This window comes from Pseudophryne corroboree, chromosome 11 (genome assembly GCF_028390025.1).
Source record: "Pseudophryne corroboree isolate aPseCor3 chromosome 11, aPseCor3.hap2, whole genome shotgun sequence".
NCBI classification, from domain to species: domain Eukaryota; kingdom Metazoa; phylum Chordata; class Amphibia; order Anura; family Myobatrachidae; genus Pseudophryne; species Pseudophryne corroboree.
Window position 1 is genome coordinate 184,891,660 of NC_086454.1, and position 25,555 is coordinate 184,917,214.

The 25,555-nt window shown below is 30.2% G+C and overlaps 13 non-coding genes across 13 annotated transcripts; all 13 read right to left on the reverse strand.

Moving 5' to 3' along the window:
* Positions 1-1,325: 1,325 nt before the first annotated feature.
* On the reverse strand, positions 1,326-1,398 carry TRNAV-UAC (transfer RNA valine (anticodon UAC)). Its single transcript has one exon. It is a non-coding gene; the product is annotated as a tRNA-Val (tRNA).
* Positions 1,399-3,325: 1,927 nt separating this feature from the next.
* Positions 3,326-3,398, reverse strand: TRNAV-UAC (transfer RNA valine (anticodon UAC)). The gene has a single exon. It is a non-coding gene; the product is annotated as a tRNA-Val (tRNA).
* A 1,927-nt stretch (positions 3,399-5,325) lies between these two features.
* TRNAV-UAC (transfer RNA valine (anticodon UAC)) lies at positions 5,326-5,398 on the reverse strand. Its single transcript has one exon. It is a non-coding gene; the product is annotated as a tRNA-Val (tRNA).
* A 1,926-nt stretch (positions 5,399-7,324) lies between these two features.
* TRNAV-UAC (transfer RNA valine (anticodon UAC)) lies at positions 7,325-7,397 on the reverse strand. The gene has a single exon. It is a non-coding gene; the product is annotated as a tRNA-Val (tRNA).
* Positions 7,398-9,324: 1,927 nt separating this feature from the next.
* TRNAV-UAC (transfer RNA valine (anticodon UAC)) lies at positions 9,325-9,397 on the reverse strand. Its single transcript has one exon. It is a non-coding gene; the product is annotated as a tRNA-Val (tRNA).
* A 1,927-nt stretch (positions 9,398-11,324) lies between these two features.
* TRNAV-UAC (transfer RNA valine (anticodon UAC)) lies at positions 11,325-11,397 on the reverse strand. Its single transcript has one exon. It is a non-coding gene; the product is annotated as a tRNA-Val (tRNA).
* A 1,928-nt stretch (positions 11,398-13,325) lies between these two features.
* Positions 13,326-13,398, reverse strand: TRNAV-UAC (transfer RNA valine (anticodon UAC)). The gene has a single exon. It is a non-coding gene; the product is annotated as a tRNA-Val (tRNA).
* Positions 13,399-15,323: 1,925 nt separating this feature from the next.
* Positions 15,324-15,396, reverse strand: TRNAV-UAC (transfer RNA valine (anticodon UAC)). The gene has a single exon. It is a non-coding gene; the product is annotated as a tRNA-Val (tRNA).
* Positions 15,397-17,322: 1,926 nt separating this feature from the next.
* Positions 17,323-17,395, reverse strand: TRNAV-UAC (transfer RNA valine (anticodon UAC)). Its single transcript has one exon. It is a non-coding gene; the product is annotated as a tRNA-Val (tRNA).
* Positions 17,396-19,321: 1,926 nt separating this feature from the next.
* TRNAV-UAC (transfer RNA valine (anticodon UAC)) lies at positions 19,322-19,394 on the reverse strand. The gene has a single exon. It is a non-coding gene; the product is annotated as a tRNA-Val (tRNA).
* A 1,926-nt stretch (positions 19,395-21,320) lies between these two features.
* TRNAV-UAC (transfer RNA valine (anticodon UAC)) lies at positions 21,321-21,393 on the reverse strand. The gene has a single exon. It is a non-coding gene; the product is annotated as a tRNA-Val (tRNA).
* A 1,926-nt stretch (positions 21,394-23,319) lies between these two features.
* Positions 23,320-23,392, reverse strand: TRNAV-UAC (transfer RNA valine (anticodon UAC)). Its single transcript has one exon. It is a non-coding gene; the product is annotated as a tRNA-Val (tRNA).
* A 1,926-nt stretch (positions 23,393-25,318) lies between these two features.
* Positions 25,319-25,391, reverse strand: TRNAV-UAC (transfer RNA valine (anticodon UAC)). Its single transcript has one exon. It is a non-coding gene; the product is annotated as a tRNA-Val (tRNA).
* Positions 25,392-25,555: the final 164 nt, after the last annotated feature.

The window sequence follows — 25,555 nt, forward strand, 5'->3', positions numbered from 1 at the left end:
ACTAAGTGATTTTGTTTAAAAATCCAATTATATGTCACACAACACTGAATTTTCATATGTCAGCAATTAAGCAGCATGACTTAGTCGTGAAAAAATGTAGAAAATATGGTCAGTTTATCGAGAACCTCCAAGTACCACACAGTGCACTATTATAGTAGGCTGAGATTTTTTTTTATCTTGGCTCACCGATTCAATAACCGAAGGAGTGTGTTTGTGACCATCAGTTGTCTGGTTTATCGGAAATACACCAAATGGTCATTTAAAAACACTACCCAGTAAAACAGGATGAGCAACCAATTTTTTGCAATTTACTTTAATAATTGTATAGTGGGTACATAGATAAAGACAGTTGTAACATGGTTGACCAAACTTGCATTACCCAACATTTAAAATAAAACTTTAGTAAAGAGCAATGTGTGCAATGTTGAATAAACCTGCATATTCCCATTTTAAATCAAGATTTTTTGAAGCTTTTCAAGTGAATATTTATAATTTGAAAAACTATATACACAAAAATCATTATTTTTAACATTTTGACCAATTATCATCTGCAGGTGTCACACTTATCAAAATCACTTTTCTGTGATTTTTCTTGCCATGTTACCATAAAGTGCCTGTATTACAAATACTACATATAAATAAATGCCCTTTCACAACATAACTTAGGCATAATACTCGAAAAAGACTTTAGTAATAATCAATATACTATCTATCCAGAAGTCAAATCTATCAGCATTTTTGCTAAACTTGCACATAGTAATTATGGAAATATTTATTTACATTTAAAGTAAATGATCTGGAAGTGAATATTAGCTACATCAAAACATGATTGCAGTTTATCATGCATTAATCATGCAATACCAAACCTTGGCAGCATTATCAAGTTGCTAGTGAAGTCATGTGAACAGTGAAGTCCTGGAAAGAACAGCTGTGCTTTGGTGAACTGGTGATGGAAATGTTGGTTTAAGTGATTTATTTAACTGTACTCAGTTAAGATGATTTATGGAAAAATGTAGTTAGATATGATACTACAATTTATTTGTTTACTATAAATGAAATATATGATACATTGCTACCAATTTCTTATAAAACAAGAAGATTATTTGAATCTGCTCCAGATTTTTAATCAATTGTTTGGAGGAATAAGTTATTTTATAATTAAAAGCTAATAGATATTACAAATAACATTTATTTCCATATTTAGAGAAGAAATTGAATTTTGTAAGTGAACAAATGACATATTTCACATTGAGCAGTAGCAGGTCAGATGTTATAAGAATGATAGTGAAGAAAATTTTCATAAGTCATAAATTAGTGCAAAAATATGGTTCCACTGGAGATTGAACCCAGGACCTTCTGCGTGTAAAGCAGATGTGATAATCACTACACTATGAAACCAATATGCAATACAAAAACAAACTGTTCAATTTTCTGGTTGTCCTGACAGTCGTAGTGATTTTTTGTAAACTGTTCCGGATTATCGGTGAAACGTCAAAGTGATTGTTCTTTCATTATATATAATTTTAAAAAAAAACAGAGCACCATATTTTTGGCAAATTGACCCAATACTTAATAGTGGTACACCTAGCTAAAGAAAGTTATAGCCTGGTTGACCAACCTTGCATAATTAAACATTTAATATTAATCTTTATTAAAAAGCAATGACTGCAATGATAAATAAATGTATATATCCATTTTAAAGTAAGCATTTTGCAAAGTTTTTTAAGTGATTATTTTTAATTTGAAGAAAACAAATATACAAAATTCTTTATTTCTAACATCTTGACCAATTATTATCTACTGTAAGTACTCTTATCAAGATCACATTTTACTGGATTTTTTAATAAATATGGGTTCACTTGGGATTGAACCCAGGACTTTCTCTGTGTAAAGCAGATGTGCTAACCACTATGCTATGAAACCACAACATAAACTGTTCTTACACTAGAAGAGATTTTTGGTCATCTTGACAATCAAATGCCCCAAAATCTGAGGTACACACTAAGAGATTTTGTTTAAAAATCCAATTATATGTCACACAACACTGAATTTTCATATGTCAGCAATTAAGCAGCATGACTTAGTCATGAAAAAATGCAGAAAATATGGTCAGTTTATCGAGAACCTCCAAGTACCACACAGTGCACTATTATAGTAGGCTGAGATTTTTTTTTATCTTGGCTGACCGATTCAATAACCGAAGGAGTGTGTTTGTGACCATCAGTTGTCTGGTTTATCGGAAATACACCAAATGGTCATTTAAAAACACTACCCAGTAAAACAGGATGAGCAACCAATTTTTTGCAATTTACTTTAATAATTGTATAGTGGGTACATAGATAAAGACAGTTGTAACATGGTTGACCAAACTTGCATTACCCAACATTTAAAATAAAACTTTAGTAAAGAGCAATGTGTGCAATGTTGAATAAACCTGCATATTCCCATTTTAAATAAAGATTTTTTGAAGCTTTTCAAGTGAATATTTATAATTTGAAAAACTATATACACAAAAATCATTATTTCTAACATTTTGACCAATTATCATCTGCAGGTGTCACACTTATCAAAATCACTTTTCAGTGATTTTTCTTGCCATGTTACCATAAAGTGCCCTTATTACAAATACTACATATAAATAAATGCCCTTTCACAACATAACTTAAGCATAATACTCGAAAAAGACTTTAGTAATAATCAATATACTATCTATCCAGAAGTCAAATCTATCAGCATTTTTGCTAAACTTGCACATAGTAATTATGGAAATATTTATTTACATTTAAAGTAAATGATCTGGAAGTGAATATTATCTACATCAAAACATGATTGCAGTTTATCATGCATTAATCATGCAATACCAAACCTTGGCAGCATTATCAAGTTGCTAGTGAAGTCATGTGAACAGTGAAGTCCTGGAAAGAATAGCTGTGCTTTGGTGAACTGGTGATGGAAATGTTGGTTTAAGTGATTTATTTAACTGTACTCAGTTAAGATGATTTATGGAAAAATGTAGTTAGATATGATACTACAATTTATTTGTTTACTATAAATGAAATATATGATACATTGCTACCAATTTCTTATAAAACAAGAAGATTATTTGAATCTGCTCCAGATTTTTAATCAGTTGTTTGCTGTAATAAGTTATTTTATAATTAAAAGCTAATAGATATTACAAATAACATTTATTTCCATATTTAGAGAAGAAATTGAATTTTGTAAGTGAACAAATAACATATTTCACATTGAGCAGTAGCAGGTCAGATGTTATAAGAATGATAGTAAAGAAAATTTTCATAAGTCATAAATTAGTGCAAAAATATGGTTCCACTGGGGATTGAACCCAGGACCTTCTGCGTGTAAAGCAGATGTGATAACCACTACACTATGAAACCAATATGCAATACAAAAACAAACTGTTCAATTTTTTGGTTGTCCTGACAGTCGTAGTGATTTTTTGTAAACTGTTCCGGATTATCGGTGAAACGTCAAAATGATTGTTCTTTCATTATATATAATTTAAAAAAAAAACAGAGCACCATATTTTTTGGCAAATTGACCCAATACTTAATAGTGGTACACCTAGCTAAAGAAAGTTATAGCCTGGTTGACCAACCTTGCATAATTAAACATTTAATATTAATCTTTATTAAAAAGCAATGACTGCAATGATTAATAAATGTGTATATCCATTTTAAAGTAAGCATTTTGCAAAGTTTTTTAAGTGATTATTTTAAATTTGAAGAAAACAAATATACAAAATTCTTTATTTCTAACATCTTGACCAATTATTATCTACTGTAAGTACTCTTATCAAGATCACATTTTACTGGATTTTTTAATAAATATGGGTTCACTTGGGATTAAACCCAGGACTTTCTCTGTGTAAAGCAGATGTGCTAACGACTATGCTATGAAACCACAACATAAACTGTTCTTACACTAGAAGAGATTTTTGGTCATCTTGACAATCAAATGCCCCAAAATCTGAGGTACACACTAAGTGATTTTGTTTAAAAATCCAATTATATGTCACACAACACTGAATTTTCATATGTCAGCAATTAAGCAGCATGACTTAGTCGTGAAAAAATGCAGAAAATATGGTCAGTTTATCGAGAACCTCCAAGTACCACACAGTGCACTATTATAGTAGGCTGAGATTTTTTTTTATCTTGGCTGACCGATTCAATAACCGAAGGAGTGTGTTTGTGACCATCAGTTGTCTGGTTTATCGGAAATATACCAAATGGTCATTTAAAAACACTACCCAGTAAAACAGGATGAGCAACCAATTTTTTGCAATTTACTTTAATAATTGTATAGTGGGTACATAGATAAAGACAGTTGTAACATGGTTGACCAAACTTGCATTACCCAACATTTAAAATAAAACTTTAGTAAAGAGCAATGTGTGCAATGTTGAATAAACCTGCATATTCCCATTTTAAATAAAGATTTTTTGAAGCTTTTCAAGTGAATATTTATAATTTGAAAAACTATATACACAAAAATCATTATTTCTAACATTTTGACCAATTATCGTCTGCAGGTGTCACACTTATCAAAATCACTTTTCAGTGATTTTTCTTGCCATGTTACCATAAAGTGCCTGTATTACAAATACTACATATAAATAAATGCCCTTTCACAACATAACTTAACCATAATACTCGAAAAAGGCTTTAGTAATAATCAATATACTATCTATCCAGAAGTCAAATCTATCAGCATTTTTGCTAAACTTGCACATAGTAATTATGGAAATATTTATTTACATTTAAAGTAAATGATCTGGAAGTGAATATTAGCTACATCAAAACATGATTGCAGTTTATCATGCATTAATCATGCAATACCAAACCTTGGCAGCATTATCAAGTTGCTAGTGAAGTCATGTGAACAGTGAAGTCCTGGAAAGAATAGCTGTGCTTTGGTGAACTGGTGATGGAAATGTTGGTTTAAGTGATCTATTTAACTGTACTCAGTTAAGATGATTTATGGAAAAAGGTAGTTAAATATGATACTACAATTTATTTGTTTACTATAAGTGAAATATATGATACAGTGCTACCAATTTCTTATAAAACAAGAAGATTATTTGAATCTGCTCCAGATTTTTAATCAGTTGTTTGCTGTAATAAGTTATTTTATAATTAAAAGCTAATAGATATTACAAATAACATTTATTTCCATATTTAGAGAAGAAATTGAATTTGTAAGTGAACAAATGACATATTTCACATTGAGCAGTAGCAGGTCAGATGTTATAAGAATGATAGTGAAGAAAATTTTCATAAGTCATAAATTAGTGCAAAAATATGGTTCCACTGGGGATTGAAGCCAGGACCTTCTGCGTGTAAAGCAGATGTGATAACCACTACACTATAAAACCAATATGCAATACAATAACAAACTGTTCAATTTTCTGGTTGTCCTGACAGTCGTAGTGATTTTTTGTAAACTGTTCCGGATTATCGGTGAAACGTCAAAGTGATTGTTCTTTCATTATATATAATTTAAAAAAAAACAGAGCACCATATTTTTGGCAAATTGACCCAATACTTAATAGTGGTACACCTAGCTAAAGAAAGTTATAGCCTGGTTGACCAACCTTGCATTATTAAACATTTAATATTAATCTTTATTAAAAAGCAATGACTGCAATGATAAATAAATGTGTATATCCATTTTAAAGTAAGCATTTTGCAAAGTTTTTTAAGGGATTATTTTTAATTTGAAGAAAACAAATATACAAAATTCTTTATTTCTAACATCTTGACCAATTATTATCTACTGTAAGTACTTTTATCAAGATCACATTTTACTGGATTTTTTAATAAATATGGGTTCACTTGGGATTGAACCCAGGACTTTCTCTGTGTAAAGCAGATGTGCTAACCACTATGCTATGAAACCACAACATAAACTGTTCTTACACTAGAAGAGATTTTTGGTCATATTGACAATCAAATGCCCCAAAATCTGAGGTACACACTAAGTGATTTTGTTTAAAAATCCAATTATATGTCACACAACACTGAATTTTCATATGTCAGCAATTAAGCAGCATGACTTAGTCGTGAAAAAATGTAGAAAATATGGTCAGTTTATCGAGAACCTCCAAGTACCACACAGTGCACTATTATAGTAGGCTGAGATTTTTTTTTATCTTGGCTCACCGATTCAATAACCGAAGGAGTGTGTTTGTGACCATCAGTTGTCTGGTTTATCGGAAATACACCAAATGGTCATTTAAAAACACTACCCAGTAAAACAGGATGAGCAACCAATTTTTTGCAATTTACTTTAATAATTGTATAGTGGGTACATAGATAAAGACAGTTGTAACATGGTTGACCAAACTTGCATTACCCAACATTTAAAATAAAACTTTAGTAAAGAGCAATGTGTGCAATGTTGAATAAACCTGCATATTCCCATTTTAAATAAAGATTTTTTGAAGCTTTTCAAGTGAATATTTATAATTTGAAAAACTATATACACAAAAATCATTATTTTTAACATTTTGACCAATTATCATCTGCAGGTGTCACACTTATCAAAATCACTTTTCTGTGATTTTTCTTGCCATGTTACCATAAAGTGCCTGTATTACAAATACTACATATAAATAAATGCCCTTTCACAACATAACTTAGGCATAATACTCGAAAAAGACTTTAGTAATAATCAATATACTATCTATCCAGAAGTCAAATCTATCAGCATTTTTGCTAAACTTGCACATAGTAATTATGGAAATATTTATTTACATTTAAAGTAAATGATCTGGAAGTGAATATTAGCTACATCAAAACATGATTGCAGTTTATCATGCATTAATCATGCAATACCAAACCTTGGCAGCATTATCAAGTTGCTAGTGAAGTCATGTGAACAGTGAAGTCCTGGAAAGAATAGCTGTGCTTTGGTGAACTGGTGATGGAAATGTTGGTTTAAGTGATTTATTTAACTGTACTCAGTTAAGATGATTTATGGAAAAATGTAGTTAGATATGATACTACAATTTATTTGTTTACTATAAATGAAATATATGATACATTGCTACCAATTTCTTATAAAACAAGAAGATTATTTGAATCTGCTCCAGATTTTTAATCAATTGTTTGGAGGAATAAGTTATTTTATAATTAAAAGCTAATAGATATTACAAATAACATTTATTTCCATATTTAGAGAAGAAATTGAATTTTGTAAGTGAACAAATGACATATTTCACATTGAGCAGTAGCAGGTCAGATGTTATAAGAATGATAGTGAAGAAAATTTTCATAAGTCATAAATTAGTGCAAAAATATGGTTCCACTGGGGATTGAACCAAGGACCTTCTGCGTGTAAAGCAGATGTGATAATCACTACACTATGAAACCAATATGCAATACAAAAACAAACTGTTCAATTTTCTGGTTGTCCTGACAGTCGTAGTGATTTTTTGTAAACTGTTCCGGATTATCGGTGAAACGTCAAAGTGATTGTTCTTTCATTATATATAATTTTAAAAAAAAACAGAGCACCATATTTTTGGCAAATTGACCCAATACTTAATAGTGGTACACCTAGCTAAAGAAAGTTATAGCCTGGTTGACCAACCTTGCATAATTAAACATTTAATATTAATCTTTATTAAAAAGCAATGACTGCAATGATAAATAAATGTGTATATCCATTTTAAAGTAAGCATTTTGCAAAGTTTTTTAAGTGATTATTTTTAATTTGAAGAAAACAAATATACAAAATTCTTTATTTCTAACATCTTGACCAATTATTATCTACTGTAAGTACTCTTATCAAGATCACATTTTACTGGATTTTTTAATAAATATGGGTTCACTTGGGATTGAACCCAGGACTTTCTCTGTGTAAAGCAGATGTGCTAACCACTATGCTATGAAACCACAACATAAACTGTTCTTACACTAGAAGAGATTTTTGGTCATCTTGACAATCAAATGCCCCAAAATCTGAGGTACACACTAAGAGATTTTGTTTAAAAATCCAATTATATGTCACACAACACTGAATTTTCATATGTCAGCAATTAAGCAGCATGACTTAGTCATGAAAAAATGCAGAAAATATGGTCAGTTTATCGAGAACCTCCAAGTACCACACAGTGCACTATTATAGTAGGCTGAGATTTTTTTTTATCTTGGCTCACCGATTCAATAACCGAAGGAGTGTGTTTGTGACCATCAGTTGTCTGGTTTATCGGAAATACACCAAATGGTCATTTAAAAACACTACCCAGTAAAACAGGATGAGCAACCAATTTTTTGCAATTTACTTTAATAATTGTATAGTGGGTACATAGATAAAGACAGTTGTAACATGGTTGACCAAACTTGCATTACCCAACATTTAAAATAAAACTTTAGTAAAGAGCAATGTGTGCAATGTTGAATAAACCTGCATATTCCCATTTTAAATAAAGATTTTTTGAAGCTTTTCAAGTGAATATTTATAATTTGAAAAACTATATACACAAAAATCATTATTTTTAACATTTTGACCAATTATCATCTGCAGGTGTCACACTTATCAAAATCACTTTTCTGTGATTTTTCTTGCCATGTTACCATAAAGTGCCTGTATTACAAATACTACATATAAATAAATGCCCTTTCACAACATAACTTAGGCATAATACTCGAAAAAGACTTTAGTAATAATCAATATACTATCTATCCAGAAGTCAAATCTATCAGCATTTTTGCTAAACTTGCACATAGTAATTATGGAAATATTTATTTACATTTAAAGTAAATGATCTGGAAGTGAATATTAGCTACATCAAAACATGATTGCAGTTTATCATGCATTAATCATGCAATACCAAACCTTGGCAGCATTATCAAGTTGCTAGTGAAGTCATGTGAACAGTGAAGTCCTGGAAAGAATAGCTGTGCTTTGGTGAACTGGTGATGGAAATGTTGGTTTAAGTGATTTATTTAACTGTACTCAGTTAAGATGATTTATGGAAAAATGTAGTTAGATATGATACTACAATTTATTTGTTTACTATAAATGAAATATATGATACATTGCTACCAATTTCTTATAAAACAAGAAGATTATTTGAATCTGCTCCAGATTTTTAATCAATTGTTTGGAGGAATAAGTTATTTTATAATTAAAAGCTAATAGATATTACAAATAACATTTATTTCCATATTTAGAGAAGAAATTGAATTTTGTAAGTGAACAAATGACATATTTCACATTGAGCAGTAGCAGGTCAGATGTTATAAGAATGATAGTGAAGAAAATTTTCATAAGTCATAAATTAGTGCAAAAATATGGTTCCACTGGGGATTGAACCAAGGACCTTCTGCGTGTAAAGCAGATGTGATAATCACTACACTATGAAACCAATATGCAATACAAAAACAAACTGTTCAATTTTCTGGTTGTCCTGACAGTCGTAGTGATTTTTTGTAAACTGTTCCGGATTATCGGTGAAACGTCAAAGTGATTGTTCTTTCATTATATATAATTTTAAAAAAAAACAGAGCACCATATTTTTGGCAAATTGACCCAATACTTAATAGTGGTACACCTAGCTAAAGAAAGTTATAGCCTGGTTGACCAACCTTGCATAATTAAACATTTAATATTAATCTTTATTAAAAAGCAATGACTGCAATGATAAATAAATGTGTATATCCATTTTAAAGTAAGCATTTTGCAAAGTTTTTTAAGTGATTATTTTTAATTTGAAGAAAACAAATATACAAAATTCTTTATTTCTAACATCTTGACCAATTATTATCTACTGTAAGTACTCTTATCAAGATCACATTTTACTGGATTTTTTAATAAATATGGGTTCACTTGGGATTGAACCCAGGACTTTCTCTGTGTAAAGCAGATGTGCTAACCACTATGCTATGAAACCACAACATAAACTGTTCTTACACTAGAAGAGATTTTTGGTCATCTTGACAATCAAATGCCCCAAAATCTGAGGTACACACTAAGAGATTTTGTTTAAAAATCCAATTATATGTCACACAACACTGAATTTTCATATGTCAGCAATTAAGCAGCATGACTTAGTCATGAAAAAATGCAGAAAATATGGTCAGTTTATCGAGAACCTCCAAGTACCACACAGTGCACTATTATAGTAGGCTGAGATTTTTTTTTATCTTGGCTCACCGATTCAATAACCGAAGGAGTGTGTTTGTGACCATCAGTTGTCTGGTTTATCGGAAATACACCAAATGGTCATTTAAAAACACTACCCAGTAAAACAGGATGAGCAACCAATTTTTTGCAATTTACTTTAATAATTGTATAGTGGGTACATAGATAAAGACAGTTGTAACATGGTTGACCAAACTTGCATTACCCAACATTTAAAATAAAACTTTAGTAAAGAGCAATGTGTGCAATGTTGAATAAACCTGCATATTCCCATTTTAAATAAAGATTTTTTGAAGCTTTTCAAGTGAATATTTATAATTTGAAAAACTATATACACAAAAATCATTATTTTTAACATTTTGACCAATTATCATCTGCAGGTGTCACACTTATCAAAATCACTTTTCTGTGATTTTTCTTGCCATGTTACCATAAAGTGCCTGTATTACAAATACTACATATAAATAAATGCCCTTTCACAACATAACTTAGGCATAATACTCGAAAAAGACTTTAGTAATAATCAATATACTATCTATCCAGAAGTCAAATCTATCAGCATTTTTGCTAAACTTGCACATAGTAATTATGGAAATATTTATTTACATTTAAAGTAAATGATCTGGAAGTGAATATTAGCTACATCAAAACATGATTGCAGTTTATCATGCATTAATCATGCAATACCAAACCTTGGCAGCATTATCAAGTTGCTAGTGAAGTCATGTGAACAGTGAAGTCCTGGAAAGAATAGCTGTGCTTTGGTGAACTGGTGATGGAAATGTTGGTTTAAGTGATTTATTTAACTGTACTCAGTTAAGATGATTTATGGAAAAATGTAGTTAGATATGATACTACAATTTATTTGTTTACTATAAATGAAATATATGATACATTGCTACCAATTTCTTATAAAACAAGAAGATTATTTGAATCTGCTCCAGATTTTTAATCAGTTGTTTGCTGTAATAAGTTATTTTATAATTAAAAGCTAATAGATATTACAAATAACATTTATTTCCATATTTAGAGAAGAAATTGAATTTTGTAAGTGAACAAATGACATATTTCACATTGAGCAGTAGCAGGTCAGATGTTATAAGAATGATAGTGAAGAAAATTTTCATAAGTCATAAATTAGTGCAAAAATATGGTTCCACTGGGGATTGAACCCAGGACCTTCTGCGTGTAAAGCAGATGTGATAATCACTACACTATGAAACCAATATGCAATACAAAAACAAACTGTTCAATTTTTTGGTTGTCCTGACAGTCATAGTGATTTTTTGTAAACTGTTCCGGATTATCGGTGAAACGTCAAAATGATTGTTCTTTCATTATATATAATTAAAAAAAAAACAGAGCACCATATTTTTTTGGCAAATTGACCCAATACTTAATAGTGGTACACCTAGCTAAAGAAAGTTATAGCCTGGTTGACCAACCTTGCATAATTAAACATTTAATATTAATCTTTATTAAAAAGCAATGACTGCAATGATAAATACATGTGTATATCCATTTTAAAGTAAGCATTTTGCAAAGTTTTTTAAGTGATTATTTTTAATTTGAAGAAAACAAATATACAAAATTCTTTATTTCTAACATCTTGACCAATTATTATCTACTGTAAGTACTCTTATCAAGATCACATTTTACTGGATTTTTTAATAAGTATGGGTTCACTTGGGATTGAACCCAGGACTTTCTCTGTGTAAAGCAGATGTGCTAACCACTATGCTATGAAACCACAACATAAACTGTTCTTACACTAGAAGAGATTTTTGGTCATATTGACAATCAAATGCCCCAAAATCTGAGGTACACACTAAGTGATTTTGTTTAAAAATCCAATTATATGTCACACAACACTGAATTTTCATATGTCAGCAATTAAGCAGCATGACTTAGTCGTGAAAAAATGTAGAAAATATGGTCAGTTTATCGAGAACCTCCAAGTACCACACAGTGCACTATTATACTAGGCTGAGATTTTTTTTTATCTTGGCTGACCGATTCAATAACCGAAGGAGTGTGTTTGTGACCATCAGTTGTCTGGTTTATCGGAAATACACCAAATGGTCATTTACAAACACTACCCAGTAAAACAGGATGAGCAACCAATTTTTTGCAATTTACTTTAAGAATTGTATAGTGGGTACATAGATAAAGACAGTTGTAACATGGTTGACCAAACTTGCATTACCCAACATTTAAAATAAAACTTTAGTAAAGAGCAATGTGTGCAATGTTGAATAAACCTGCATATTCCCATTTTAAATAAAGATTTTTTGAAGCTTTTCAAGTGAATATTTATAATTTGAAAAACTATATACACAAAAATCATTATTTCTAACATTTTGACCAATTATCATCTGCAGGTGTCACACTTATCAAAATCACTTTTCAGTGATTTTTCTTGCCATGTTACCATAAAGTGCCTGTATTACAAATACTACATATAAATAAATGCCCTTTCACAACATAACTTAAGCATAATACTCGAAAAAGACTTTAGTAATAATCAATATACTATCTATCCAGAAGTCAAATCTATCAGCATTTTTGCTAAACTTGCACATAGTAATTATGGAAATATTTATTTACATTTAAAGTAAATGATCTGGAAGTGAATATTAGCTACATCAAAACATGATTGCAGTTTATCATGCATTAATCATGCAATACCAAAACTTGGCAGCATTATCAAGTTGCTAGTGAAGTCATGTGAACAGTGAAGTCCTGGAAAGAATAGCTGTGCTTTGGTGAACTGGTGATGGAAATGTTGGTTTAAGTGATTTATTTAACTGTACTCAGTTAAGATGATTTATGGAAAAAGGTATTTAGATATGATACTACAATTTATTTGTTTACTATAAATGAAATATATGATACATTGCTACCAATTTCTTATAAAACAAGAAGATTATTTGAATCTGCTCCAGATTTTTAATCAGTTGTTTGCTGTAATAAGTTATTTTATAATTAAAAGCTTATAGATATTACAAATAAAATTTATTTCCATATTTAGAGAAGAAATTGAATTTTGTAAGTGAATAAATGACATATTTCACATTGAGCAGCAGCAAGTCAGATGTTATAAGAATGATAGTGAAGAAAATTTTCATAAGTCATAAATTAGTGCAAAAAGATGGTTCCACTGGGGATTGAACCCAGGACCTTCTGCGTGTAAAACAGATGTGATAACCACTACACTACGAAACAAATATGTAATACAATAACAAACTGTTCAATTTTCTGGTTGTCCTGACAGTCGTAGTGATTTTTTGTAAACTGTTCCGGATTATCGGTGAAACGTCAAAGTGATTGTTCTTTCATTATATATAATTTTTTAAAAAACAGAGCACCATATTTTTGGCAAATTGACCCAATACTTAAAAGTGGTACACCTAGCTAAAGAAAGTTATAGCCTGGTTGACCAACCTTGCATAATTAAACATTTAATATTAATCTTTATTAAAAAGCAATGACTGCAATGATAAATAAATGTGTATATCCATTTTAAAGTAAGCATTTTGCAAAGTTTTTAAGTGATTATTTTTAATTTGAAGAAAACAAATATACAAAATTCTTTATTTCTAACATCTTGACCAATTATTATCTACTGTAAGTACTCTTATCAAGATCACATTTTACTGGATTTTTTAATAAATATGGGTTCACTTGGGATTGAACCCAGGACTTTTTCTATGTAAAGCAGATGTGCTAACCACTATGCTATGAAACCACAACATAAACTGTTCTTATACTAGAAGAGATTTTTGGTCATCTTGACAATCAAATGCCCCAAAATCTGAGGTACACACTAAGAGATTTTGTTTAAAAATCCAATTATATGTCACACAACACTGAATTTTCATATGTCAGCAATTAAGCAGCATGACTTAGTCATGAAAAAATGCAGAAAATATGGTCAGTTTATCGAGAACCTCCAAGTACCACACAGTGCACTATTATAGTAGGCTGAGATTTTTTTTTATCTTGGCTCACCGATTCAATAACCGAAGGAGTGTGTTTGTGACCATCAGTTGTCTGGTTTATCGGAAATACACCAAATGGCCATTTAAAAACACTACCCAGTAAAACAGGATGAGCAACCAATTTGTTGCAATTTACTTTAATAATTGTATAGTGGGTACATAGATAAAGACAGTTGTAACATGGTTGACCAAACTTGCATTACCCAACATTTAAAATAAAACTTTAGTAAAGAGCAATGTGTGCAATGTTGAATAAACCTGCATATTCCCATTTTAAATAAAGATTTTTTGAAGCTTTTCAAGTGAATATTTATAATTTGAAAAACTATATACACAAAAATCATTATTTCTAACATTTTGACCAATTATCATCTGCAGGTGTCACACTTATCAAAATCACTTTTCAGTGATTTTTCTTGCCATGTTACCATAAAGTGCCTGTATTACAAATACTACATATAAATAAATGCCCTTTCACAACATAACTTAGGCATAATACTCGAAAAAGACTTTAGTAATAATCAATATACTATCTATCCAGAAGTCAAATCTATCAGCATTTTTGCTAAACTTGCACATAGTAATTATGGAAATATTTATTTACATTTAAAGTAAATGATCTGGAAGTGAATATTAGCTACATCAAAACATGATTGCAGTTTATCATGCATTAATCATGCAATACCAAACCTTGGCAGCATTATCAAGTTGCTAGTGAAGTCATGTGAACAGTGAAGTCCTGGAAAGAATAGCTGTGCTTTGGTGAACTGGTGATGGAAATGTTGGTTTAAGTGATTTATTTAACTGTACTCAGTTAAGATGATTTATGGAAAAATGTAGTTAGATATGATACTACAATTTATTTGTTTACTATAAATGAAATATATGATACATTGCTACCAATTTCTTATAAAACAAGAAGATTATTTGAATCTGCTCCAGATTTTTAATCAGTTGTTTGCTGTAATAAGTTATTTTATAATTAAAAGCTAATAGATATTACAAATAACATTTATTTCCATATTTAGAGAAGAAATTGAATTTTGTAAGTGAACAAATGACATATTTCACTTTGAGCAGTAGCAGGTCAGATGTTATAAGAATGATAGTGAAGAAAATTTTCATAAGTCATAAATTAGTGCAAAAATATGGTTCCACTGGGGATTGAACCCAGGACCTTCTGCGTGTAAAGCAGATGTGATAATCACTACACTATGAAACCAATATGCAATATAAAAACAAACTGTTCAATTTTCTGGTTGTCCTGACAGTCGTAGTGATTTTTTGTAAACTGTTCCGGATTATCGGTGAAACGTCAAAGTGATTGTTCTTTCATTATATATAATTTAAAAAAAAAACAGAGCACCATATTTTTGGCAAATTGACCCAATACTTAATAGTGGTACACCTAGCTAAAGAAAGTTATAGCCTGGTTGACCAACCTTGCATAATTAAACATTTAATATTAATCTTTATTAAAAAGCAATGACTGCAATGATAAATAAATGTGTATATCCATTTTAAAGTAAGCATTTTGCAAAGTTTTTTAAGTGATTATTTTTAATTTGAAGAAAACAAATATACAAAATTCTTTATTTCTAACATCTTGACCAATTATTATCTACTGTAAGTACTCTTATCAAGATCACATTTTACTGGATTTTTTAATAAATATGGGTTCACTTGGGATTGAACCCAGGACTTTCTCTGTGTAAAGCAGATGTGCTAACCACTATGCTATGAAACCACAACATAAACTGTTCTTACACTAGAAGAGATTTTTGGTCATCTTGACAATCAAATGCCCCAAAATCTGAGGTACACACTAAGAGATTTTGTTTAAAAATCCAATTATATGTCACACAACACTGAATTTTCATATGTCAGCAATTAAGCAGCATGACTTAGTCATGAAAAAATGCAGAAAATATGGTCAGTTTATCGAGAACCTCCAAGTACCACACAGTGCACTATTATAGTAGGCTGAGATTTTTTTTTATCTTGGCTCACCGATTCAATAACCGAAGGAGTGTGTTTGTGACCATCAGTTGTCTGGTTTATCGGAAATACACCAAATGGTCATTTAAAAACACTACCCAGTAAAACAGGATGAGCAACCAATTTTTTGCAATTTACTTTAATAATTGTATAGTGGGTACATAGATAAAGACAGTTGTAACATGGTTGACCAAACTTGCATTACCCAACATTTAAAATAAAACTTTAGTAAAGAGCAATGTGTGCAATGTTGAATAAACCTGCATATTCCCATTTTAAATAAAGATTTTTTGAAGCTTTTCAAGTGAATATTTATAATTTGAAAAACTATATACACAAAAATCATTATTTCTAACATTTTGACCAATTATCATCTGCAGGTGTCACACTTATCAAAATCACTTTTCAGTGATTTTTCTTGCCATGTCACCATAAAGTGCCTGTATTACAAATACTACATATAAATAAATGCCCTTTCACAACATAACTTAAGCATAATACTCGAAAAAGATTTTAGTAATAATCAATATACTATCTATCCAGAAGTCAAATCTATCAGCATTTTTGCTAAACTTGCACATAGTAATTATGGAAATATTTATTTACATTTAAAGTAAATGATCTGGAAGTGAATATTAGCTACATCAAAACATGATTGCAGTTTATCATGCATTAATCATGCAATACCAAACCTTGGCAGCATTATCAAGTTGCTAGTGAAGTCATGTGAACAGTGAAGTCCTGGAAAGAATAGTTGTGCTTTGGTGAACTGGTGATGGAAATGTTGGTTTAAGTGATTTATTTAACTGTACTCAGTTAAGATGATTTATGGAAAAAGGTAGTTAGATATGATACTACAATTTATTTGTTTACTATAAATGAAATATATGATACATTGCTACCAATTTCTTATAAAACAAGAAGATTATTTGAATCTGCTCAAGATTTTTAATCAGTTGTTTGCTGTAATAAGTTATTTTATAATTAAAAGCTAATAGATATTACAAATAACATTTATTTCCATATTTAGAGAAGAAATTGAATTTGTAAGTGAACAAATGACATATTTTACATTGAGCAGTAGCAGGTCAGATGTTATAAGAATGATAGTGAAGAAAATTTTCATAAGTCATAAATTAGTGCAAAAATATGGTTCCACTGGGGATTGAAGCCAGGACCTTCTGCGTGTAAAGCAGATGTGATAACCACTACACTATAAAACCAATATGCAATACAATAACAAACTGTTCAATTTTCTGGTTGTCCTGACAGTCGTAGTGATTTTTTGTAAACTGTTCCGGATTATCGGTGAAACGTCAAAGTGATTGTTCTTTCATTATATATAATTTTAAAAAAAACAGAGCACCATATTTTTGGCAAATTGACCCAATACTTAATAGTGGTACACCTAGTTAAAGAAAGTTATAGCCTGGTTGACCAACCTTGCATTATTAAACATTTAATATTAATCTTTATTAAAAAGCAATGACTGCAATGATTAATAAATGTGTATATCCATTTTAAAGTAAGCATTTTGCAAAGTTTTTTAAGTGATTATTTTTAATTTGAAGAAAACAAATATACAAAATTCTTTATTTCTAACATCTTGACCAATTATTATCTACTGTAAGTACTTTTATCAAGATCACATTTTACTGGATTTTTTAATAAATATGGGTTCACTTGGGATTGAACCCAGGACTTTCTCTGTGTAAAGCAGATGTGCTAACCACTATGCTATGAAACCACAACATAAACTGTTCTTACACTAGAAGAGATTTTTGGTCATCTTGACAATCAAATGCCCCAAAATCTGAGGTACACACTAAGTGATATTGTTTAAAAAACCAATTATATGTCACACAACACTGAATTTTCATAAGTCCGCAATTAAGCAGCATGACTTAGTCGTGAAAAAATGCAGAAAATATGGTCAGTTTATCGAGAACCTCCAAGTACCACACAGTGCACTATTATAGTAGGCTGAGGTTTTTTTTTATCTTGGCTGACCGATTCAATAACCGAAGGAGTGTGTTTGTGACCATCAGTTGTCTGGTTTATCGGAAATACACCAAATGGTCATTTAAAAACACTACCCAGTAAAACAGGATGAGCAACCAATTTTTTGCAATTTACTTTAATAATTGTATAGTGGGTACATAGATAAAGACAGTTGTAACATGGTTGACCAAACTTGCATTACCCAACATTTAAAATAAAACTTTAGTAAAGAGCAATGTATGCAATGTTGAATAAACCTGCATATTCCCATTTTAAATAAAGATTTTTTGAAGCTTTTCAAGTGAATATTTATAATTTGAAAAACTATATACACAAAAATCATTATTTCTAACATTTTGACCAATTATCATCTGCAGGTGTCACACTTATCAAAATCACTTTTCAGTGATTTTTCTTGCCATGTTACCATAAAGTGCCCTTATTACAAATACTACATATAAATAAATGCCCTTTCACAACATAACTTAAGCATAATACTCGAAAAAGACTTTAGTAATAATCAATATACTATCTATCCAGAAGTCAAATCTATCAGCATTTTTGCTAAACTTGCACATAGTAATTATGGAAATATTTATTTACATTTAAAGTAAATGATCTGGAAGTGAATATTAGCTACATCAAAACATGATTGCAGTTTATCATGCATTAATCATGCAATACCAAACCTTGGCAGCATTATCAAGTTGCTAGTGAAGTCATGTGAACAGTGAAGTCCTGGAAAGAATAGCTGTGCTTTGGTGAACTGGTGATGGAAATGTTGGTTTAAGTGATTTATTTAACTGTACTCAGTTAAGATGATTTATGGAAAAATGTAGTTAGATATGATACTACAATTTATTTGTTTACTATAAATGAAATATATGATACATTGCTACCAATTTCTTATAAAACAAGAAGATTATTTGAATCTGCTCCAGATTTTTAATCAGTTGTTTGCTGTAATAAGTTATTTTATAATTAAAAGCTAATAGATATTACAAATAACATTTATTTCCATATTTAGAGAAGAAATTGAATTTTGTAAGTGAACAAATAACATATTTCACATTGAGCAGTAGCAGGTCAGATGTTATAAGAATGATAGTAAAGAAAATTTTCATAAGTCATAAATTAGTGCAAAAATATGATTCCACTGGGGATTGAACCCAGGAACTTCTGCGTGTAAATCAGATGTGATAACCACTACACTATGAAACCAATATGCAATACAAAAACAAACTGTTCAATTTTTTGGTTGTCCTGACAGTCGTAGTGATTTTTTGTAAACTGTTCCGGATTATCGGTGAAACGTCAAAATGATTGTTCTTTCATTATATATAATTTTAAAAAAAACAGAGCACCATATTTTTTGGCAAATTGACCCAATACTTAATAGTGGTACACCTAGCTAAAGAAAGTTATAGCCTGGTTGACCAACCTTGCATAATTAAACATTTAATATTAATCTTTATTAAAAAGCAATGACTGCAATGATTAATAAATGTGTATATCCATTTTAAAGTAAGCATTTTGCAAAGTTTTTTAAGTGATTATTTTAAATTTGAAGAAAACAAATATACAAAATTCTTTATTTCTAACATCTTGACCAATTATTATCTACTGTAAGTACTCTTATCAAGATCACATTTTACTGGATTTTTTAATAAATATGGGTTCACTTGGGATTAAACCCAGGACTTTCTCTGTGTAAAGCAGATGTGCTAACGACTATGCTATGAAACCACAACATAAACTGTTCTTACACTAGAAGAGATTTTTGGTCATCTTGACAATCAAATGCCCCAAAATCTGAGGTACACACTAAGTGATTTTGTTTAAAAAGCCAATTATATGTCACACAACACTGAATTTTCATATGTCAGCAATTAAGCAGCATGACTTAGTCGTGAAAAAATGCAGAAAATATGGTCAGTTTATCGAGAACCTCCAAGTACCACACAGTGCACTATTATAGTAGGCTGAGATTTTTTTTTATCTTGGCTGACCGATTCAATAACCGAAGGAGTGTGTTTGTGACCATCAGTTGTCTGGTTTATCGGAAATATACCAAATGGTCATTTAAAAACACTACCCAGTAAAACAGGATGAGCAACCAATTTTTTGCAATTTACTTTAATAATTGTATAGTGGGTACATAGATAAAGACAGTTGTAACATGGTTGACCAAACTTGCATTACCCAACATTTAAAATAAAACTTTAGTAAAGAGCAATGTGTGCAATGTTGAATAAACCTGCATATTCCCATTTTAAATAAAGATTTTTTGAAGCTTTTCAAGTGAATATTTATAATTTGAAAAACTATATACACAAAAATCATTATTTCTAACATTTTGACCAATTATCATCTGCAGGTGTCACACTTATCAAAATCACTTTTCAGTGATTTTTCTTGCCATGTTACCATAAAGTGCCTGTATTACAAATACTACATATAAATAAATGCCCTTTCACAACATAACTTAACCATAATACTCGAAAAAGGCTTTAGTAATAATCAATATACTATCTATCCAGAAGTCAAATCTATCAGCATTTTTGCTAAACTTGCACATAGTAATTATGGAAATATTTATTTACATTTAAAGTAAATGATCTGGAAGTGAATATTAGCTACATCAAAACATGATTGCAGTTTATCATGCATTAATCATGCAATACCAAACCTTGGCAGCATTATCAAGTTGCTAGTGAAGTCATGTGAACAGTGAAGTCCTGGAAAGAATAGCTGTGCTTTGGTGAACTGGTGATGGAAATGTTGGTTTAAGTGATCTATTTAACTGTACTCAGTTAAGATGATTTATGGAAAAAGGTAGTTAGATATGATACTACAATTTATTTGTTTACTATAAATGAAATATATGATACATTGCTACCAATTTCTTATAAAACAAGAAGATTATTTGAATCTGCTCCAGATTTTTAATCAGTTGTTTGCTGTAATAAGTTATTTTATAATTAAAAGCTAATAGATATTACAAATAACATTTATTTCCATATTTAGAGAAGAAATTGAATTTGTAAGTGAACAAATGACATATTTCACATAGAGCAGTAGCAGGTCAGATGTTATAAGAATGATAGTGAAGAAAATTTTCATAAGTCATAAATTAGTGCAAAAATATGGTTCCACTGGGGATTGAAGCCAGGACCTTCTGCGTGTAAATCAGATGTGATAACCACTACACTATGAAACCAATATGCAATACAAAAACAAACTGTTCAATTTCCTGGTTGTCCTGACAGTCGTAGTGATTTTTTGTAAACTGTTCCGGATTATCGGTGAAACGTAAAAAGTGATTGTTCTTTCATTATATATAATTTAAAAATAAACAGAGCACCATATTTTTGGCAAATTGACCCAATACTTAATAGTGGTACACCTAGCTAAAGAAAGTTATAGCCTGGTTGACCAACCTTGCATTATTAAACATTTAATATTAATCTTTATTAAAAAGCAATGACTGCAATGATAAATAAATGTGTATATCCATTTTAAAGTAAGCATTTTGCAAAGTTTTTTAAGTGATTATTTTTAATTTGAAGAAAACAAATATACAAAATTCTTTATTTCTAACATCTTGACCAATTATTATCTACTGTAAGTACTCTTATCAAGATCACATTTTACTGGATTTTTTAATAAATATGGGTTCACTTGGGATTAAACCCAGGACTTTCTCTGTGTAAAGCAGATGTGCTAACGACTATGCTATGAAACCACAACATAAACTGTTCTTACACTAGAAGAGATTTTTGGTCATCTTGACAATCAAATGCCCCAAAATCTGAGGTACACACTAAGTGATTTTGTTTAAAAAGCCAATTATATGTCACACAACACTGAATTTTCATATGTCAGCAATTAAGCAGCATGACTTAGTCGTGAAAAAATGCAGAAAATATGGTCAGTTTATCGAGAACCTCCAAGTACCACACAGTGCACTATTATAGTAGGCTGAGATTTTTTTTTATCTTGGCTGACCGATTCAATAACCGAAGGAGTGTGTTTGTGACCATCAGTTGTCTGGTTTATCGGAAATATACCAAATGGTCATTTAAAAACACTACCCAGTAAAACAGGATGAGCAACCAATTTTTTGCAATTTACTTTAATAATTGTATAGTGGGTACATAGATAAAGACAGTTGTAACATGGTTGACCAAACTTGCATTACCCAACATTTAAAATAAAACTTTAGTAAAGAGCAATGTGTGCAATGTTGAATAAACCTGCATATTCCCATTTTAAATAAAGATTTTTTGAAGCTTTTCAAGTGAATATTTATAATTTGAAAAACTATATACACAAAAATCATTATTTCTAACATTTTGACCAATTATCATCTGCAGGTGTCACACTTATCAAAATCACTTTTCAGTGATTTTTCTTGCCATGTTACCATAAAGTGCCTGTATTACAAATACTACATATAAATAAATGCCCTTTCACAACATAACTTAACCATAATACTCGAAAAAGGCTTTAGTAATAATCAATATACTATCTATCCAGAAGTCAAATCTATCAGCATTTTTGCTAAACTTGCACATAGTAATTATGGAAATATTTATTTACATTTAAAGTAAATGATCTGGAAGTGAATATTAGCTACATCAAAACATGATTGCAGTTTATCATGCATTAATCATGCAATACCAAACCTTGGCAGCATTATCAAGTTGCTAGTGAAGTCATGTGAACAGTGAAGTCCTGGAAAGAATAGCTGTGCTTTGGTGAACTGGTGATGGAAATGTTGGTTTAAGTGATCTATTTAACTGTACTCAGTTAAGATGATTTATGGAAAAAGGTAGTTAGATATGATACTACAATTTATTTGTTTACTATAAATGAAATATATGATACATTGCTACCAATTTCTTATAAAACAAGAAGATTATTTGAATCTGCTCCAGATTTTTAATCAGTTGTTTGCTGTAATAAGTTATTTTATAATTAAAAGCTAATAGATATTACAAATAACATTTATTTCCATATTTAGAGAAGAAATTGAATTTGTAAGTGAACAAATGACATATTTCACATAGAGCAGTAGCAGGTCAGATGTTATAAGAATGATAGTGAAGAAAATTTTCATAAGTCATAAATTAGTGCAAAAATATGGTTCCACTGGGGATTGAAGCCAGGACCTTCTGCGTGTAAATCAGATGTGATAACCACTACACTATGAAACCAATATGCAATACAAAAACAAACTGTTCAATTTCCTGGTTGTCCTGACAGTCGTAGTGATTTTTTGTAAACTGTTCCGGATTATCGGTGAAACGTCAAAGTGATTGTTCTTTCATTATATATAATTTAAAAATAAACAGAGCACCATATTTTTGGCAAATTGACCCAATACTTAATAGTGGTACACCTAGCTAAAGAAAGTTATAGCCTGGTTGACCAACCTTGCATTATTAAACATTTAATATTAATCTTTATTAAAAAGCAATGACTGCAATGATAAATAAATGTGTATATCCATTTTAAAGTAAGCATTTTGCAAAGTTTTTTAAGTGATTATTTTTAATTTGAAGAAAACAAATATACAAAATTCTTTATTTCTAACATCTTGACCAATTATTATCTACTGTAAGTACTTTTATCAAGATCACATTTTACTGGATTTTTTAATAAATATGGGTTCACTTGGGATTGAACCCAGGACTTTCTCTGTGTAAAGCAGATGTGCTAACCACTATGCTATGAAACCACAACATAAACTGTTCTTACACTAGAAGAGATTTTTGGTCATCTTGACAATCAAATGCCCCAAAATCTGAGGTACACACTAAGAGATTTTGTTTAAAAATCCAATTATATGTCACACAACACTGAATTTTCATATGTCAGCAATTAAGCAGCATGACTTAGTCATGAAAAAATGCAGAAAATATGGTCAGTTTATCGAGAACCTCCAAGTACCACACAGTGCACTATTATAGTAGGCTGAGATTTTTTTTTATCTTGGCTCACCGATTCAATAACCGAAGGAGTGTGTTTGTGACCATCAGTTGTCTGGTTTATCGGAAATACACCAAATGGTCATTTAAAAACACTACCCAGTAAAACAGGATGAGCAACCAATTTTTTGCAATTTACTTTAATAATTGTATAGTGGGTACATAGATAAAGACAGTTGTAACATGGTTGACCAAACTTGCATTACCCAACATTTAAAATAAAACTTTAGTAAAGAGCAATGTGTGCAATGTTGAATAAACCTGCATATTCCCATTTTAAATAAAGATTTTTTGAAGCTTTTCAAGTGAATATTTATAATTTGAAAAACTATATACACAAAAATCATTATTTTTAACATTTTGACCAATTATCATCTGCAGGTGTCACACTTATCAAAATCACTTTTCTGTGATTTTTCTTGCCATGTTACCATAAAGTGCCTGTATTACAAATACTACATATAAATAAATGCCCTTTCACAACATAACTTAGGCATAATACTCGAAAAAGACTTTAGTAATAATCAATATACTATCTATCCAGAAGTCAAATCTATCAGCATTTTTGCTAAACTTGCACATAGTAATTATGGAAATATTTATTTACATTTAAAGTAAATGATCTGGAAGTGAATATTAGCTACATCAAAACATGATTGCAGTTTATCATGCATTAATCATGCAATACCAAACCTTGGCAGCATTATCAAGTTGCTAGTGAAGTCATGTGAACAGTGAAGTCCTGGAAAGAATAGCTGTGCTTTGGTGAACTGGTGATGGAAATGTTGGTTTAAGTGATTTATTTAACTGTACTCAGTTAAGATGATTTATGGAAAAATGTAGTTAGATATGATACTACAATTTATTTGTTTACTATAAATGAAATATATGATACATTGCTACCAATTTCTTATAAAACAAGAAGATTATTTGAATCTGCTCCAGATTTTTTATCAGTTGTTTGCTGTAATAAGTTATTTTATAATTAAAAGCTAATAGATATTACAAATAACATTTATTTCCATATTTAGAGAAGAAATTGAATTTTGTAAGTGAACAAATGACATATTTCACATTGAGCAGTAGCAGGTCAGATGTTATAAGAATGGTAGTGAAGAAAATTTTCATAAGTCATAAATTAGTGCAAAAATATGGTTCCACTGGGGATTGAACCCAGGACCTTCTGCGTGTAAAGCAGATGTGATAATCACTACACTATGAAACCAATATGCAATACAAAAACAAACTGTTCAATTTTTTGGTTGTCCTGACAGTCATAGTGATTTTTTGTAAACTGTTCCGGATTATCGGTGAAACGTCAAAATGATTGTTCTTTCATTATATATAATTTTAAAAAAAACAGAGCACCATATTTTTTGGCAAATTGAC